Source organism: Triticum aestivum, chromosome 2A (assembly GCF_018294505.1).
Source record: "Triticum aestivum cultivar Chinese Spring chromosome 2A, IWGSC CS RefSeq v2.1, whole genome shotgun sequence".
NCBI classification, from domain to species: domain Eukaryota; kingdom Viridiplantae; phylum Streptophyta; class Magnoliopsida; order Poales; family Poaceae; genus Triticum; species Triticum aestivum.
The window spans coordinates 382,610,540-382,626,830 of record NC_057797.1 but is presented as its reverse complement, the minus strand read 5'-3'; the positions used below and the strand labels follow the sequence as shown (position 1 = coordinate 382,626,830).

Genomic DNA, 16,291 nt, shown 5'->3' with positions numbered 1-16,291 from the left:
CTCACTATAATTTTATAACTTCAGAGAGATAAGATACATGTAGATGCATAATGTTTCTTTCTCATGCCAATTAGCTAATCAACAGGGCACAAAATAGGGAGATAAACTATGGCAAGCAGGCAACCGAATTGACATAGCAACAACTTTGAATTTAGTTCAATAGTAATGGAAGGACCAGAATTAGTGAATCATAAACATGAAGGGTCAAAGCACTAAATCAGCGTGTGCTCAGCTCGGTCACCATAATCTACTTTATCTTTGCTGTGGGTTAAATGATAATCTACTTATCTCATAGTAAAAAATTCTCAGCAAGCCTGAATATTAATTAGTTTATAGGCCAATCACTTGCTCTAAACTGCCATAGGAAAAACCAACAAATAGGAGCAGATGGCAACAGTGGTGAACATAAAAAAAATTGACAGTGCCTATACTTCGAGCCAAATACTACTGTTCTTAAGACAACATTATCGACTAATTAATCTTTCCAGTAGGCTTTTCACCAGCGACGTGTTATATATTACTACCGAAAAATAGTAAATATGATAATAATAAAACTAAAATTTTGCAGTTGAAAACATGGATTTTGTAGCAGACCAAATAGTCCTAAACCTGAAGCAAAATAGAACATGGCATATAAAAGTATTCTGTAAGAAAAAAAACACCATGCACACTCTTTTATTTTTCATCTGCAAATCTGTCGTGGAATTGTCACGTCAGATGTTCTTAGTGTCAGGACTTAGTCGCGAGGCCAACGCATCTATGTGGTAGCTTGAGAGGGGTTGAGTGGAATCGAGAGACGCAACACAAGACAGGGATTTAGACAGCTTCGGGCCCCGGGAAACATCATCCGGTAAAAACCCTACATGCTGTTTGAGGCTAGGTCTCATTATCATCACGAGGGAGTCGCCGTAAACCGGCTCTCCTCTTTGTGTCTAGCCCTAAGATTGTTTCTTCTTGCTTGTCCCTCTTTGGGGAGCCCTGCCCCTCCTTATATATGTTGAAGGGGCGGGTTACATGTGGAGTCCTATTAGGATTAGGACTAGTCTCCCTTCTAATACAAACCGGATACAAGTCCGAGTCTTCCTTGTAAAGTAAATATTCCTCACGCCTTTTCTCTTAAACCGGCCCACCATAGCATGATCCGGCCTTCCATAAACCGCCCGTTGGGCCACCGGGTCTTGTCGCTCCTCTGACCCGCCTGCCGGATTACCAATGAACCGTAAACCGCCATGTCCAAGTGGGTTGCCAGTGAATCGCCAAATTCTAGCCGGGTCATACATCCGGCGGTTTATACCGCGGGGTATATCCCCGACATTAGCCCCCAGTTTAATTTGGATTCATCCATGTTAAACTGATCTGCAACAAGAACAAATTTGTCGGGTTGTGCTCCGGTTTAAATATACTTGTAAGCCGGCACTTGATCATCCTTAAATCCTTGTCATTTCTTCCTTCCAAGTTAATAACCATCTTCATAATCAATTTGCTTGCAGAAGATATTTGTAAATAAAGAATCCATTTGAATCGGCCTTCAATGCTTTGACTTGACAAAAATATTAGTCTCTGAAATATTCAACTGATATCCAGCCGGCTTGAAGATGTAAAACTTGCCGGTTTATGATTACCACCATTGTCTGGTTATAAAAACTGATAATTCCGGGTCATGATTGTTGCCAACACCGGTTCATGATTGTTGCTAATGCCGGTTCATGATTATTGATGACGCCGGGTTACAGACACAGGGTCATAATGATTGGTGACGCCGGGTTAATCCAGTTTGCTCAAAACAGAGAATTTGAAAATAGTTCTTCGATAATAATATAATACCTGTAGCCCCCAAGTCTTGAGCAGAACAAAGTGATGGCTTAAGACTTGCTTCAATATAAATACTGCCACTTAAGAAGAAATCCATGTTGTTCATCCCAGTCACTTAGTAAAAACTGAATACTCCATATTATGTAGCCCCCAAGTGCCGGGTTGTCATGCTTGCAGCAACCTGGGACTTTGTAATTGTCTTATACTCATAAAAACTTTAACCAGTGTAGTCCCCAAGGGCCGGGTCATTATGTAATAATGAGCAGGGACTTTGTAGGTATAATCATGTAGATTTGAGCAATGATGTGTAGCCCCCAAGGGCCGGCTTAGTAAGATAATATTGAGCTGGGACTTTAATATATACTTCAATGAAAATAACATCATATGATGTAACCCTCATCATGGGACTCGAATCCACGTCCACAAGGTTAAGAGCCTTGTGCTTTACCAACTGAGCAGTGGACTCTTCAATATAATGAATAAAAAGCTTTGTACCTTCAACTGTTGACAGGAGCAATTGGTAGCCCCCAAGGGCCGATTCATTATAATGTGATGAGTCGGGTCTTCAATAATATGAGCAGAAAATTACTTTGCATTAGCCCCCAAGTGTTATGGTGCATGCTTGCAGCGACATGAGACTTGCATGTAATCTCAATTTGAATAATGTAGCCCCCAAGTGCCGGGTTGTAAGCCTGCAGCAACTCGGGACTATTCCTTCCATTGTAGAATAAATCATATCTTTTGATAAAATAATAACTGTTACGCTAAAGCGACTTTGAAAACTCAATAATACCGGTTACTAATAACCATAAAAATCCAGCCATGTTGGCTATTTCAAGATAATATAATCCGGTATGAAAAATTCATCCAATATCATAATGAAAATTCAGCCAAATTTGGCTATTTGAATAATATAACCCAATCATTTATAAGCGCATGATTCCAATGGCGCAATCCAAATATATACTGGCGACGTATAGTCCAAAGCCAGGCCGGTTTAATAAACTCCGGATAATTTCCCATCATATACTGGCGACTTATCGTCAGGCCGGTTTAATAAACACCGGATAATTTATAATCATGCTTTATTCAATCTGTTTCTGCATATAACAAGTTTAAAGTGTCCTGGCGGTTTACCGCCGGACGGGTCATAATGCCCAACATATAACCCAGGTTTATAACCAAGGCTGCATTTAAGAATAATCAAATATGAAATATATCATACCTGTGACATTGAATAACATCATTGTTTTACCAACTTTTTGTAGTAAGGGTGATAATCCCAATCTTGAGTACTGATAACTCCTTCCATATTGTGTTGGTTTATGATAAAACCGCACCGGGTTACGATAGACACCGGATTATCCATATATAATACTGGCGACATGCAGTCGAACCAGACCGGATTATAATCACCGGATTATAATTGGTCATGTACTGACAATTTGTAATTGAAAGTCAAGCCAGGTTGATAAACACCGGTTTACTCCATAATAGGATGGTAACAGAAAATCAAACCGGGCAGATGGCCTCCGGATTAAGATTTGACCGTGTTCCGTCAATTTGTAATTGACAGTTGAACCGGATTAAAACGTTGTCGGTTTAAAAAACGCAACAAAAATCAAATAACAGTTATGAAAAAATATGGAAGCAAAGGCAATGATAAAAACCGTTTGCAAAAATATGCTATACTGAGCTGATCAGATGGTATTACCATGGTCGGACAGGACCAAGCCCCCAATAGGAGTGACAATGATTCAAGTCAGCCAGGTCCCCAAATGATTCGTGGCATATATGCCAGATCAAGAGGCGTGGCAATGGTTCGGGTTCGACCATGCCCCCAAGTGATTTTGTGGCCTTAGGCCGACCAAGAGGCGTGACTGGTTCAGACTTGACCATGTCCCCAAATGATCTGGTGGCTGTCGCCTATCAAAGGGTGTCGCGTTGGTTCGGACACGACCAAGGCCCCCAGTGATATATAAAAAACAAATGTCAAGGGGTAAACCGGAGGCCGCTTTAAACAGAACCACTCCGTGTAACCTCGCATGATGAGAAAGACAGAGACCCCGCTTTATGAAGCAGAAGCCCCCATGCGATCAATAATATGTTAGGCCAATAAGGCAGGATACCCATGTTTGAACCGCGCATCATGGCAGCAGGTCCTCTTCGGTAATTTTTAACTTTTTTGCAAGAGATAAATTCTTCTTGAATCGGGATCTTGAACCGGATAGTGAGAGCTTCAAAGCTTTCTAGGAGAACAGACGTCCCTTAAACAGGATTGCAAACCGGAGTCTTTATTTTCAGCCGGAAATTTTCTGACGGCCTTTCAACTCGAACTTGCGAGAAATTAATTCCTTTTTGAACCGGACATTGTTAAACCGGATTTGAGAGCTTCAAAGCTTCGTGCGAGACAAATTCTCCTTGAACCGGATTGTAAACCGGATATTTGAGAGCTTCAGTGAGACTGACTTCCTTTAAACCGGATTTTAAACCGGAATCCTTTCTGATGACCCGGAACTTCTTCATTGAGTCGGGATTTTGTAACTGTCATATACTTTCTAAGCCGGAAATTTTCTGACGGCCTTCAAATAATAGTAGCCTCCAGGACCGGGTTATCTTTCCCCCCATCGTCCCGGGGTTCTTAAATTTGCTGAAACTGGCAAGATTTGCCGAGTCATGTCATCATAGCCCCCGAGTCTCAAGGTGACTCGAGGAGTTGGCTTGAAACTCTCCATATTTGACCGTAATATAAACCGGCATAACTTGTATATCATTGGTGTTGATAGCACGATGTGAATCCACAGAAGGTTGAGGTGACTGCGGTGGGTTATAAATGATCCCATATGAGCTGTGTCAGCAACTCGGCCAATGGTTCCTTCCAACTGGTGATTTGAAGTTAACCAAACTGTAATGGCGGTGACTTGTGCGCCTGCCCATTGAACCACCCAGTGTAGACAACGGTTGATAGTATATGATAATTTGCCTCCATCTTGCTTGAAAGAAAAACCGGGCTACACAAGCTGTAACTTGCTCATACTCAATAAAAAACTCATGCAGACAGGTGCGGCCCGGTGTGTTGATGTAGACCAGGCCACGAGAGGTGGACGGAAAAGATGACCTCAGCATCAGAGGCGGCTCAAATAGATGAACCGGCCGCGGTGTTGTAAACCGGTGCGGACGGACGAGTTAACCACGTCATTTTGATGTAGTGAACAATTATCCTGCATCAACCATATTGCAGACCAAGACAAAGATAAACTGCTCTTTGATAAAAAAATAATATGTATCAATAAAATATATTTTAGATGGATATCACCTGACGTGCCAGGCCGGAAATAACCCGCCATGAAATTGATGATCGCTATGTGAAGTTGGAAATCGCTCACGGGTGAACCGGCCGCGGCGTGGTAAACCGGTGCGGACGGGAGAATCAGCCGCAACGTTTGTAAGCCAGCGCGAACGCGTGAACCGGCCGCAAGGTCGGACGGGCGAGTTGTCCGTGGCGTTAGTAAGGCGGTGCGGACGGGCGAGTCGGCCGCCGCGTTGATGTAAACCGAACAGCGGGAGCCACGACTTGCAAGCGTATCCGTCGAGCAACATGACACGGACGGACTCCAGTGCAGAGTTATGCTGGTGCGCGCTCCATATCCGTTGTATAACACCTTTGTCCTGATTGACTATCCTGCGTAAAAATATTACTCGACAAAATAATTGTTCTCACAAATTAATATGTGCTGCTAAAACAGACTAGACGAATATCACCTGATTTATTTTCCGGATGAACGCGGATACCAATACTGGATAATGTTGGATGTACTCTGATGCAGCCTTTAGTATTTACACAAAACCAACAAAGTGCCAGATATAACAGCGGCCGGAGGGGTGACTTGAAAGCGACACCGCAGTAGCGGCCCGAACCCACAGTAGCGGCCCAAACCGCAGTTTTTTTTTTCAAACTTGGGCAGGCCATGACCCACTCTGCCTTTGTAGAAACTCCGCTAGTAAGGAGGATCGTTCTGTCCACGCCGGAGACCGACAGGTCAAGCTGGTCCTCAAACGCCCCCCACGGTGGACTCTGCCGAAAAAATCTTCTTGTCCTATTCTCTATTACTTCCATCTCCAGTAGATTTGACTGATGTACTGAGCTAAAGCAGCCGGCCATCGAATAAAATAGCAACCGGTCCCGCTTGATGCAAAGAGGCCTCACGGGAGTAGTACTAGTTGCTGGTTTGATAAAAGCAATGATTAAAAAACGAGTCTGGACCTTGCTGCATAGATTATTCCTTTTCAAAATCTGAGTCTTCACGTGGACTGATCTGACACGACGTCCAGCGGTTTGCAGCACAACTCCGGTCGATCTCGGCAACACGCAACTGTGGCAGCAAAAAAGTGATCTTTCATCTGGATTCGACGTGTCGCCCAGACGCGTGCTCTCTGTAACTTGACGTGCTGTTCGGAACCAAAAAATTGTAACTTGACGTGACTTAGCTTCACGTGAAGGCCCTTGGGACTTGAAACAGCAGCAGCGACTGATTTTCTCAAAACAGCAAACAGGACACTGCGTACTCGGGGCTTCGAGCGTATATACGCAGCAGCGGCAACTTGCGGATCGATATGACGCGGCGTACGGCGGCTCAGCGGAAATCCTGTCGGCTTCCTTCATCAATCTGGCTTCGGTTCGTCAGGCCGCGTCGGGCGACGACGCACAGGATGCCGAACCCTAACTTCTCTCGTCTCAAACTTGTATATGCCGCCGCTGAAAAACTTTTTCAATCTTTGACCAATGAACTTCATAGTTGATGTGAATTCTTCCAAACCGGCTCCTGTTCATCCGGAAACTTGTGCACTTCTCAAAACCCGAGATGAGATCCCTCCAAGAACTCAACACCACCATGCGCAGGCCCCACGGTGGGCGCCAACTGTCGTGGAATTGTCACGTCAGATGTCCTTAGTGTCAGGACTTAGTCGCGAGGCCAACGCATCTATGTGGTAGCTTGAGAGGGGTTGAGTGGAATCGAGAGACGCAACACAAGACAGGGATTTAGACAGCTTCGGGCCCCGGGAAACATCATCCGGTAAAAACCCTACATGCTGTTTGAGGCTAGGTCTCATTATCATCACGAGGGAGTCGCCGTAAACCGGCTCTCCTCTTTGTGTCTAGCCCTAAGATTGTTTCTTCTTGCTTGTCCCTCTTTGGGGAGCCCTGCCCCTCCTTATATATGTTGAAGGGGCGGGTTACATGTGGAGTCCTATTAGGATTAGGACTAGTCTCCCTTCTAATACAAACCGGATACAAGTCCGGGTCTTCCTTGTAAAGTAAATATTCCTCACGCATTTTCTCTTAAACCGGCCCACCATAGCATGATCCGGCCTTCCATAAACCGCCCGTTGGGCCACCGGGTCTTGTCGCTCCTCTGACCCGCCTGCCGGATTACCAATGAACCATAAACCGCCATGTCCAAGTGGGTTGCCAGTGAATCGCCAAATTCTAGCCGGGTCATACATCCGGCGGTTTATATCGCGGGGTATATCCCCGACAAAATCCGTGGCATCCGAAATAGTGTAGTCCAAAATCCATCTCCTCTTACAAACCCTTAAGAACCGAGCAATTAAACATCATGGAAAGGTAGAACTAACATAAATTCGTACCAAAATTTACCTGGCAGCTCCAAAAAGTTAACAGGCATTCCCAGAAGACCATTGTTCTCTGCCCCTGTATGACATCTGCACCAAAATTACAAGAATAAAGAACCACTTTCTCCTCTAAACTTAATTAGCATATGTATCTCCTATGGATGATGTTTACTCAACTCTGTTTAATCCACTCACAGGAATAGAATCTCCTGTGGGTATTAACCACAATCATGGCACTGGCAATGCCCACAATGGTATGGACCCAATACCCCTCCCGCTCTGCTCTCTCCCCTGCCGGTGTTTGCCATTATACCGGAGGACGTCGCCGCGTGGGATGCTGAACGGAGGCACCGCCACCGGGATCTGGATGTTTCACAGGAAGCTTGTTCACCCAATTATCCTACATCCCTGATGTCATATGAAAAAAATTCCATTTGAAACATCAACACGAAATTAAGAATAAGTCTTCATGTTTAATGAGGTAGTGCTAGATCAATTTCCTATGCCGCTTAATCAATTTCCTGATTTCATGAGGCCATATAAAAGATATTTCCCTGATAAAGTAATAATTCTTCAAACACAAATTTCTTGTGGGAATTAGCACAAACATTTTCTTGGCAACCAAAACTCGGTTTCTCATATTACACTGTACTGTAGTAATGTAATGGGTACTATCGATCTTCTAAAACATAATAAGAAGGGCTAGCTTATAAACAGAAAACACTGTTTTATGGCTCAATAAGTATTAGCAAACATGACATGATAGCAGGAGTGCTATGATCAATTTTACAAAATTGGGCAATAATGTAGCAAGGGTTCAACTTGTTTGGGCAAGTGATGTTCAGCATGTTCAATTTGATCTTACCAAAAGGATCAACGTAATTCAAGACAGGGGAACTGAACCAAGAATACATTGGTGCCTATCAATAACTCCCAATTGGATTTCGCCTTAAATCAGTGCAGGGGTGGCAGGGGAGCACATGTGTATACCTGCACGTGGTCGTGAAGATCGGTTCAGACGAAGTAGCGTCCTCGTCGGCGTTGCAGAGGAGGGCCTGAGTGGAGGAGCCGGCTTCCGTGGATAGCACACGCTGAGATGGGGAGCGGCTACACGACAAAAAAAATTCGGAGGCCAGCAGCACATTGGAAATCCATCAAGAGTTGGCCTGCAGTGTTGGAGTATATAGTCAATGTTCTCAAGACTTTGCAGATTCAACTTCTCAAGTAAAATCATAGTAAAATTGATTCGTTTTACACATTATGAACATTCCGAAGCAGATAACAGAACTATCGGGCGGCTATTTACTGTTGCTAAAATTGTATCTGACTATTAGATGAGTAAGTCATCAGAGAAATTGTTATGTATATAGAACATGTACTTCCAACACTCATGGGTGCTGCCCACACGCCACAACAAAATCTTTGATACAAAATCAACCAGGGGAGAGCATGCCCATGCCACTGAACTCTCACGCGATCTGGGGTTGTTGTTGGCCACAGGATAAACTTATGAAGGGCATCTCTAGCAGTTAGCGACGATGCGACATACGAGTACGTTTTTTACGGGGAGGAGAGGAATCAGGACACATACCTGGATCCGCCGACCGGAGCCACCGCCGGAATCCGCGCCGTCCTTACTCTGCCTTCTCTTCTCCTCATCTCACATCCTCTCTCTCCCACGTCTCTTCTTCCCACGAGACCGAGGCGCCATGGCCATGGAGCACCGGCCGCCGCGCTGGATCCTGACCTGATCCGCCTTGCCGCGACGTCCGCCGCTTCACTGCCGTTCCCCACTTTCCAGAGTCCTGCCGCCGTCGCCCTACATGTCCCGATTGGATCGGGACTTCGGGAGCGCCGCCGCTCGATCTAAAGCCAAACATGCACAGAGGGTTGACGAAAAAAAATAACTGCGTGTTAAATTAGCGAGAACCGTTTATTCGACGGTGAGAGACGGGGCAAGGCCCAACTGGATCGCGGCCCAGTTAAGCGACCAAGAACGTAGCGGTCAATCGAGTCAATTGGAGAGACAAAATTTAGTACCACCTCGAATATGTTTTAAATTTAAACTAAAAGCGTAAAATTATGGAGAAAAGCGTATTGTGACGGTGAACCCATGGAGTCAATCCGTATTTTATTATTATTAGGGATAGATATGCGGATGAATTACCTAAAACATCGGGTTTTTTTCGAAAAATGTAAAATAACGGTTCGGGTGTGACTTAAATCCGGACGGCGGGTTGATTTCAAGCAAAGACATGGGCTTTTGTGTAAAATACGAAAATAACGATTCGTTTTAACTTAAAACAGGACTGCGGGTTGAATTCTCTGAAACAGAAGGACTTTTAAAAAAAATATCATGACGGCCGAAAGAAATCTTATTTACTTTATTATTACGTAAAGATAAAGATAAAGATATGTGACGTGCAGTGTGCTCGTACGACGTAAAACCGAAGTTAAAGTTAGCGCTGCTCGTGGCATACACACGCATGGTCACGCCTCACCAACGAATAAGAAGCATCATAGAGAAGTTCTGGAATGGGAAGGAGTTGTTCTACTTCCAGAACGTTCAGCTACTACTCCCGCGCATCCCGCTGAAGCGGCCACAAGACGGGCACTGGCAGCTCCACTGTGCAGCACTGACACGTGGGGAACGTAAGAAGCAGAGGATAGGCCCATTCCCACGGCCATCGCGCTCGCTCTCTAGAACATCCCGCCACGTGTCCCTCCCATGGCTGATGGCTTCCCTCCATTTGAGTTTTGACCACTGCACCGCCAACTCCCTCCGCCTCCTATAAATTCCACTGCCAGCCCCCGAACCCAAGCTCCTCAAACCCACCTCCCCTCCCACTCCTCAGCTCGGCTTGAGCTTGTCACTCGCAGCTCCGTACATACAACGTAGGACAAGAAACCATCTCAATTCTCGATCTAGCTCGAGACACAACTAGCAATGGCGTCGTCTATCACTGCTCCGGCCGCTGCCCCCGGCAGCGTCGTCAGGCCACCAGCTAAGGTTAGGCCACGGCCACCATCATCGAGGTTCAACCCTAACGATCCCCGCAGGAACGCGGATGGCTCTGCTGTTGTCACTTGGAAGGGCCCAATGCGAGCGGCTCCCGCGCGGAAAAAGTGGCCCAACCCGTTCCAGCGCATGGTGGCCGCTGCGTTGGACGCGGTGGAGGACAGGCTAGTCGTCGGCATTCTCGAGCGCAAGCACCCGCTGCCGCGAACGGCGGATCCGGCCGTGCAGATCTCCGGTAACTACGCGCCGGTGGGGGAGCTTCCACCCGCCGGGCCGGAGGACCTCCCTGTCGTGTCAGGCCGCGTCCCGGCGTGCCTCGAAGGCGTGTACGTCCGCAACGGCGCCAACCCGCTCCACGCGCCGCGCGCTGGCCACCACCTGTTCGACGGCGACGGGATGCTCCACGCCGTACGCCTAGGCGGTGGCCGTGCCGAGTCCTACGCGTGCCGGTTCACGGAGACGGCAAGGCTTCGGCAGGAGCGCGAGATTGGCCGCCCCATTTTCCCCAAGGCTATCGGCGAGCTCCACGGCCATTCTGGCGTGGCGCGGCTGGCGCTCTTCGGGGCAAGGTCGATCTGCGGCGTGGTGGACGCGTCTCAAGGGATCGGTGTCGCCAACGCTGGGCTGGTGTACCACGACGGCCGCCTCCTCGCCATGTCCGAGGACGACCTCCCCTACCACGTTCGCGTCACCCCCGATGGCGACCTTGAGACGGTCGGCCGCTACGACTTCAATGGGCAGCTCGATGGCGCCATGATCGCGCACCCCAAGCTCGACCCGGCCACCGGCGAGCTTTTTGCGCTCAGCTACAATGTTGTCTCGAAACCTTACCTCAAGTACTTCTACTTCACAGCCGACGGGCACAAATCCCACGACGTCGATATCCCGGTCGACGAGCCAACAATGATTCACGACTTCGCCGTCAGCGAGAACTACGCCATCGTCCCTGACCAGCAGATCGTTTTCAAGCTCCAAGAGATGGTGCTAGGCGGCTCACCGGTGGTGTACGACAAGAACAAGACGGCGCGGTTCGGCGTGCTGCCTAAGCGCGCTGCCAACGCTTCGGATCTCCGGTGGGTGGAGGTCCCCGGCTGCTTCTGCTTCCATCTCTGGAACGCGTGGGAGGACGAGGCCACCGGTGAGATCGTAGTCATTGGGTCCTGCATGACACCGCCGGACGCCGTGTTCAACGAGTCACCGGACCAGGAGCAGAGCTTCCGAAGCGTGCTCTCGGAGATACGCCTCGACCCGCGCACTGGTACGTCCCGCCGCCGCGCCGTGCTGCGGGAGGCCGACCAGGTGAACCTTGAGGCCGGCATGGTGAACCGGCAGCTCCTGGGGAGAAAGACGCGGTATGCCTACCTCGCCATCTCTGAGCCGTGGCCCAGGGTTTCCGGTTTCGCCAAGGTGGACCTCGAGTCCGGCACGGTGGAGAAGTTCACCTACGGCGAGGGTCGGTACGGCGGTGAGCCCTGCTTCGTGCCGCACGCGGATGGCTCCGGCGCGGAGGACGACGGGTACGTGCTCTGCTTCGTGCACGACGAGAGCCGCGGTAACGCCGACGGCACGTCGTCGGAGCTGCTGGTTGTCAACGCCCGGGACTTGCGCTCGGAGGCCACTGTAAAGCTGCCGGGGCGCGTGCCACGGATTTCACGGCACGTTCATCACCGCCACGGAGCTGCAGCGACAAGCCCAGCTATAGCTAGCTAGCTAGCTACTACTCCCTTCCTTCTAAATTACTCGTCGCAAAAATGATCTACATATATCTATTTTTGCAACAAGTAATTTAGAACGGAGGGAGTACTAGCTACTAGCTGAAGTGACATAGGAAACGAATTAGGTAGACTTACAGTAGTAGTACTTTTTTTGTAACTGAAAAGTTTTTGTGATTAATTAGATCATTTGAACTCCATACGTCCATATGTATTGACTTTAAAAAAAATTAATGATAATATGTGTCTCATATGTATAATATTATAAAGGTAAAACTACAAATTACATAAGGACCGCCATGACAAAACTAGAAGGATGTCAGATGACACCAACACTCATCACCTGTCTCTAGCACCTCCTCACCCAAACTCGACACACGACTCATTCTTGATATGCAGCTCTGCGGACTTCTAATGTGGCTCATCAAATGTGAAGCCCTTACCATTGAACGAATCAGACCGGGGCAACACTCTGAACACGTCATCGAACTCCAGATCTGACACCCCACCACGACTAAGACGCAGAAGCAGTGAATCATACCTGTCATCCATGAACCACGAACCCAGTACACGTTTCATCTTCTAAATGTCGTTGATGCAGACCACAATCTGCATCCGCTCCTAGACTACCTCCTAAGCTCCGCGTCAACGCTGGAGCAAACGCCGTCGCAACGACGGAGCCCGAGGATACAAGTCCACCACGAGGACACCGCCACCGCCATCATCCTTGCTTGAACAGAATGATTTCCAAATTCATCCCCAACAATACGACCGATGGCCTGGTTAAAGAGCGATCCGAAAAATCTTTATTCAGCGTCGTCGGTAGTATACATGACTTCGTATGTTTGCCTGTGCATAATAAAAGGAGGTGGTGGATATGTACCATTTCGACTTGTGTATATGCAGCTGGGAATTGTAAATGAATTGATTATTGAATATGTGGTTGTTCTTTTTTTAAAAGCATATTTGATTTGTTCTTTTCTACATGTGTAAAAGAGCATTTACAGTCGGACACCCCAAACCCGTTTCAAATGCCTGGATGGACGGCCCGATCAATGATTTGTCACAAAAATACGATTCAGACGGGCGTCTTAAACGGGCCTGAAATGTCCGAATTGATCGCCCCCCCTCATATCAAGCCCGAATCTAGAGCGAAGCGTGTCCGCCACGTCGGTCTCGGCACACGCGTCCCCACATATATTCCTCCTTATCTGCTCGACGGACCAAACCCTAGCCACTTCCTTCCACTCCCCTCCGCCACCCAAGCTCCCGTACGCCGATCTCTGACCTTCTCCGGCATGGCGGGCAGCAGATCCAACAATGACTAGTACAAATTCATCGACTGGGTTGTCGTCCTGTGCGGTTTGGAGGAGATAATGGCCGTACACATTGCACTCCGCCGCTCCCGGAAGAACAACGCCCGACCGACGGCGGGATTTGTCGGGCGCGAGTCCATTGCGTCGGCGCATCGAGCGCTCGGATCCTTCGCTGGATTATCGCGGTCCTCCAGGGAGCATTCCAATTTCCCTTCCCCATTACAAGTGCGCCGGAGTATGAGTCCTACCGGGACCGGTGTGCCCGCTGTAGGAAGGAGAGGATGAGGGCCGCCGAGGCCCGTCTCGCTGACAACATGGTGGCGGCAGAGGGGGTTGATGCAGCGGCGCGCACTGCCACAGAGGAGGAAGCCATCTATGCCTGCATTGTAAAGAAGCAGCACGGAGGAACACGTGTACCCTTGCCCGAGAGCAGAATTGGACGATCGTGCCTTGGCCGGACTGCCCCCAAGAAGGACAAGGAGGACAGCGACGGGTCGGACAGCTCCGGCTTGAACCATACAGTGTCTTCGACCGGTACTTCGGCGAGAAGAACGGCAAGAGTGCCGGAAAGAGCAAGGGTAGCCATGAATGATCTTCTCCATAGCTAGTATATAGGTCAAATATGCCAATTTTCATAGTCCAATGGCATATCCTGATGTAGTACGTAGTTGCATGAGTTTGTATGCATTTGAGGTTTGCTAATTGAGATATCCGGTTGTGGGAGAGAAATTTGAGACTTGACCGACCAATGTACGCGGATGCGCCTGGACGCATCCGTGAATTTTTCTGCATAAATATCCACGGGCGTTTAGAATCGAATTTGCGAAGTCTGTAGATGCTCTAACTGCATATACATACCCTCTTGTTGGGTGAAAAGCCCTTTTTGGAAAGAAAAAAGAGTGCATGCCCAGATATGTATCAATTGTCGATACTTGCGATCTCTGTTGGATTTGTTTGAGTTTCACCTGAAAATTGTCGTGCGTATGTATGACCTTCCGTATCGTACTGTGATAAAAAACTTGACAATTTCAGTGAAATTATACTTTTTTTGCCGGTGAAATTATTCCATGTGCCATAAGTTTCACATATCACGGCTTTTGTGCCCGCAAAAGGAAAATGGACGCGTCTAGTGGGCGGCCGGCTGCCCACTAGTGCTATCGAGCGGTCGGCCTGAAAAGGTAAGTCCCTGTCTCCCCGTGGTCCTGCGCTCCAAAAAAGGAAAACGACCACCAACCCACGTGATCGAGCGGCTAGTCCCAATACGCGCAAACAGAAGGAGAGAAAAGCCCTCCCCACGCTCCCACGTGCCAGCTGTACCTACCCATCCCTCCCACGCTCCCACGCCCCCAAGCCACCGCGGTTCCTTCTTCTTCTCCACGAAAGAAGGGATCCAAGGCCCTTCTTCCTCCTCCTACACAGCCGCCATGGCAGCCCCAAAGTAGAAGAAGAACCTGCTTCAAAAAAGATCTAAGGGCAGGATGGTCAGAGCCATACCAGGCAGCAACATCAGGGCAGGTAATTTCCCTCCCTCTGCCCCTCTTCACTTCCCCCCCTTCTTCTACTGCATATGTCAACCCCTTCTCCATGGATCTAGCAGAAATCCATGGAGAAGCTGCTTCAAAAAAGAGGTGGATCTGACAAATAATCCCACCCTCCCCCCATGAGTGTCATATCTGCAACTGAAAACAAGTACCACGAATTACTGTGCAACTAATCATGGGTAGGAGCCTACTATTCCCTTATTTGTGCAACTGAACACAAGTTATTGGTTTAGTTGCACAGCTTCCTAGTTGCACACTAAACATGGTTTGAGACCAACTTTACTGAATTTTTTTCTAACATGCATGCCAACCAAGTTTCCCCCACCTAGATGTGTTAAACAAGCCAACTAAACCAAGTTCAGTGGCCAACTGAAACATGATTCTAGCTAACTCAATATGCATTATAGCCAAAACCTAAACATGCATTGTAGCCAACAGAAAATGCATAAGTGTGCAACTAAACATGCATCCCAACCAACTGAACCTGTATTCCGGCAACTCAGCATGCATGCTAGGCAAAACTAAACATGTATCCTGAACATGTATTCTGAGTGAACACTATAGAAAACCTGAAGTATATGTGCAATAAAAACATGTATCCTGGCCAACTGAACATGCATGCTGGCCAACTGAATATGCATCCTCGCCAACTGAAACATCTATTCTAGCCAACTGAACACATTGACTGTCCAACTGAACATGCATGCTGGCCATCTGAAAATATGCATCCTGGCTAACTGAGACATTTATTCTAGCCAAAACCAAAAATATGTAGTACGACAGCGAAAACACAAGAAACTGTACATAGCTAATGAAACCACAAACCATATTAAAATAGTCACGCATATATTCTTGTCCCACACATATATTCTGTTCCCAAACCTACTGCAAAGCTATAGTGTAAAAAATATGTTCAATATACTAGAAGTAAAAATAGAAATGACGATGAAAAAACATATATCTATAATCTGTCATCCAATTCTTCTTTATTCTTTCACCTGGATTTCCCCGTCTCAATTGTGGCATCAAATTATGTCCAAATTATGTGCAAAAAAATCTAGATCAGCTCCTTGCCAACAGAAAACCTGCAGATCATTGCAACAAATAGAGGAAAAAGTCAGAAAAACTCTGTACTAAAAAGGACATGTTCTTGCCAACTATTTACTGCAAACTATGCAACTAACATAACAAGGCTGTGCAAAAAAAATGCATACCTATTATAATAAAAGATGCTGCTATAGAGATGTTGCTTTTCGA

At 47.4% G+C, this 16,291-nt stretch overlaps 1 long non-coding RNA gene and 1 pseudogene across 3 annotated transcripts; one reads left to right on the top strand and one right to left on the bottom strand.

The window, feature by feature from the left end:
* Positions 1-7,101: 7,101 nt before the first annotated feature.
* LOC123188735 (uncharacterized) lies at positions 7,102-9,351 on the bottom strand. 3 transcript variants are annotated; one of them, XR_006495142.1, is made up of 4 exons: positions 9,038-9,351; positions 8,437-8,612; positions 7,472-7,854; positions 7,102-7,405 (listed from the first exon to the last, which is right to left on the bottom strand). It is a non-coding gene; the product is annotated as an uncharacterized lncRNA (long non-coding RNA). The 3 variants fall into 3 exon arrangements; XR_006495143.1 differs by having other exon boundaries at positions 7,125-7,536; positions 7,624-7,854; positions 9,038-9,350; XR_006495144.1 differs by having other exon boundaries at positions 7,125-7,536; positions 7,642-7,854; positions 9,038-9,350.
* Positions 9,352-10,296: 945 nt separating this feature from the next.
* Positions 10,297-12,368, top strand: LOC123185290 (9-cis-epoxycarotenoid dioxygenase NCED4, chloroplastic-like; annotated as a pseudogene).
* Positions 12,369-16,291: the final 3,923 nt, after the last annotated feature.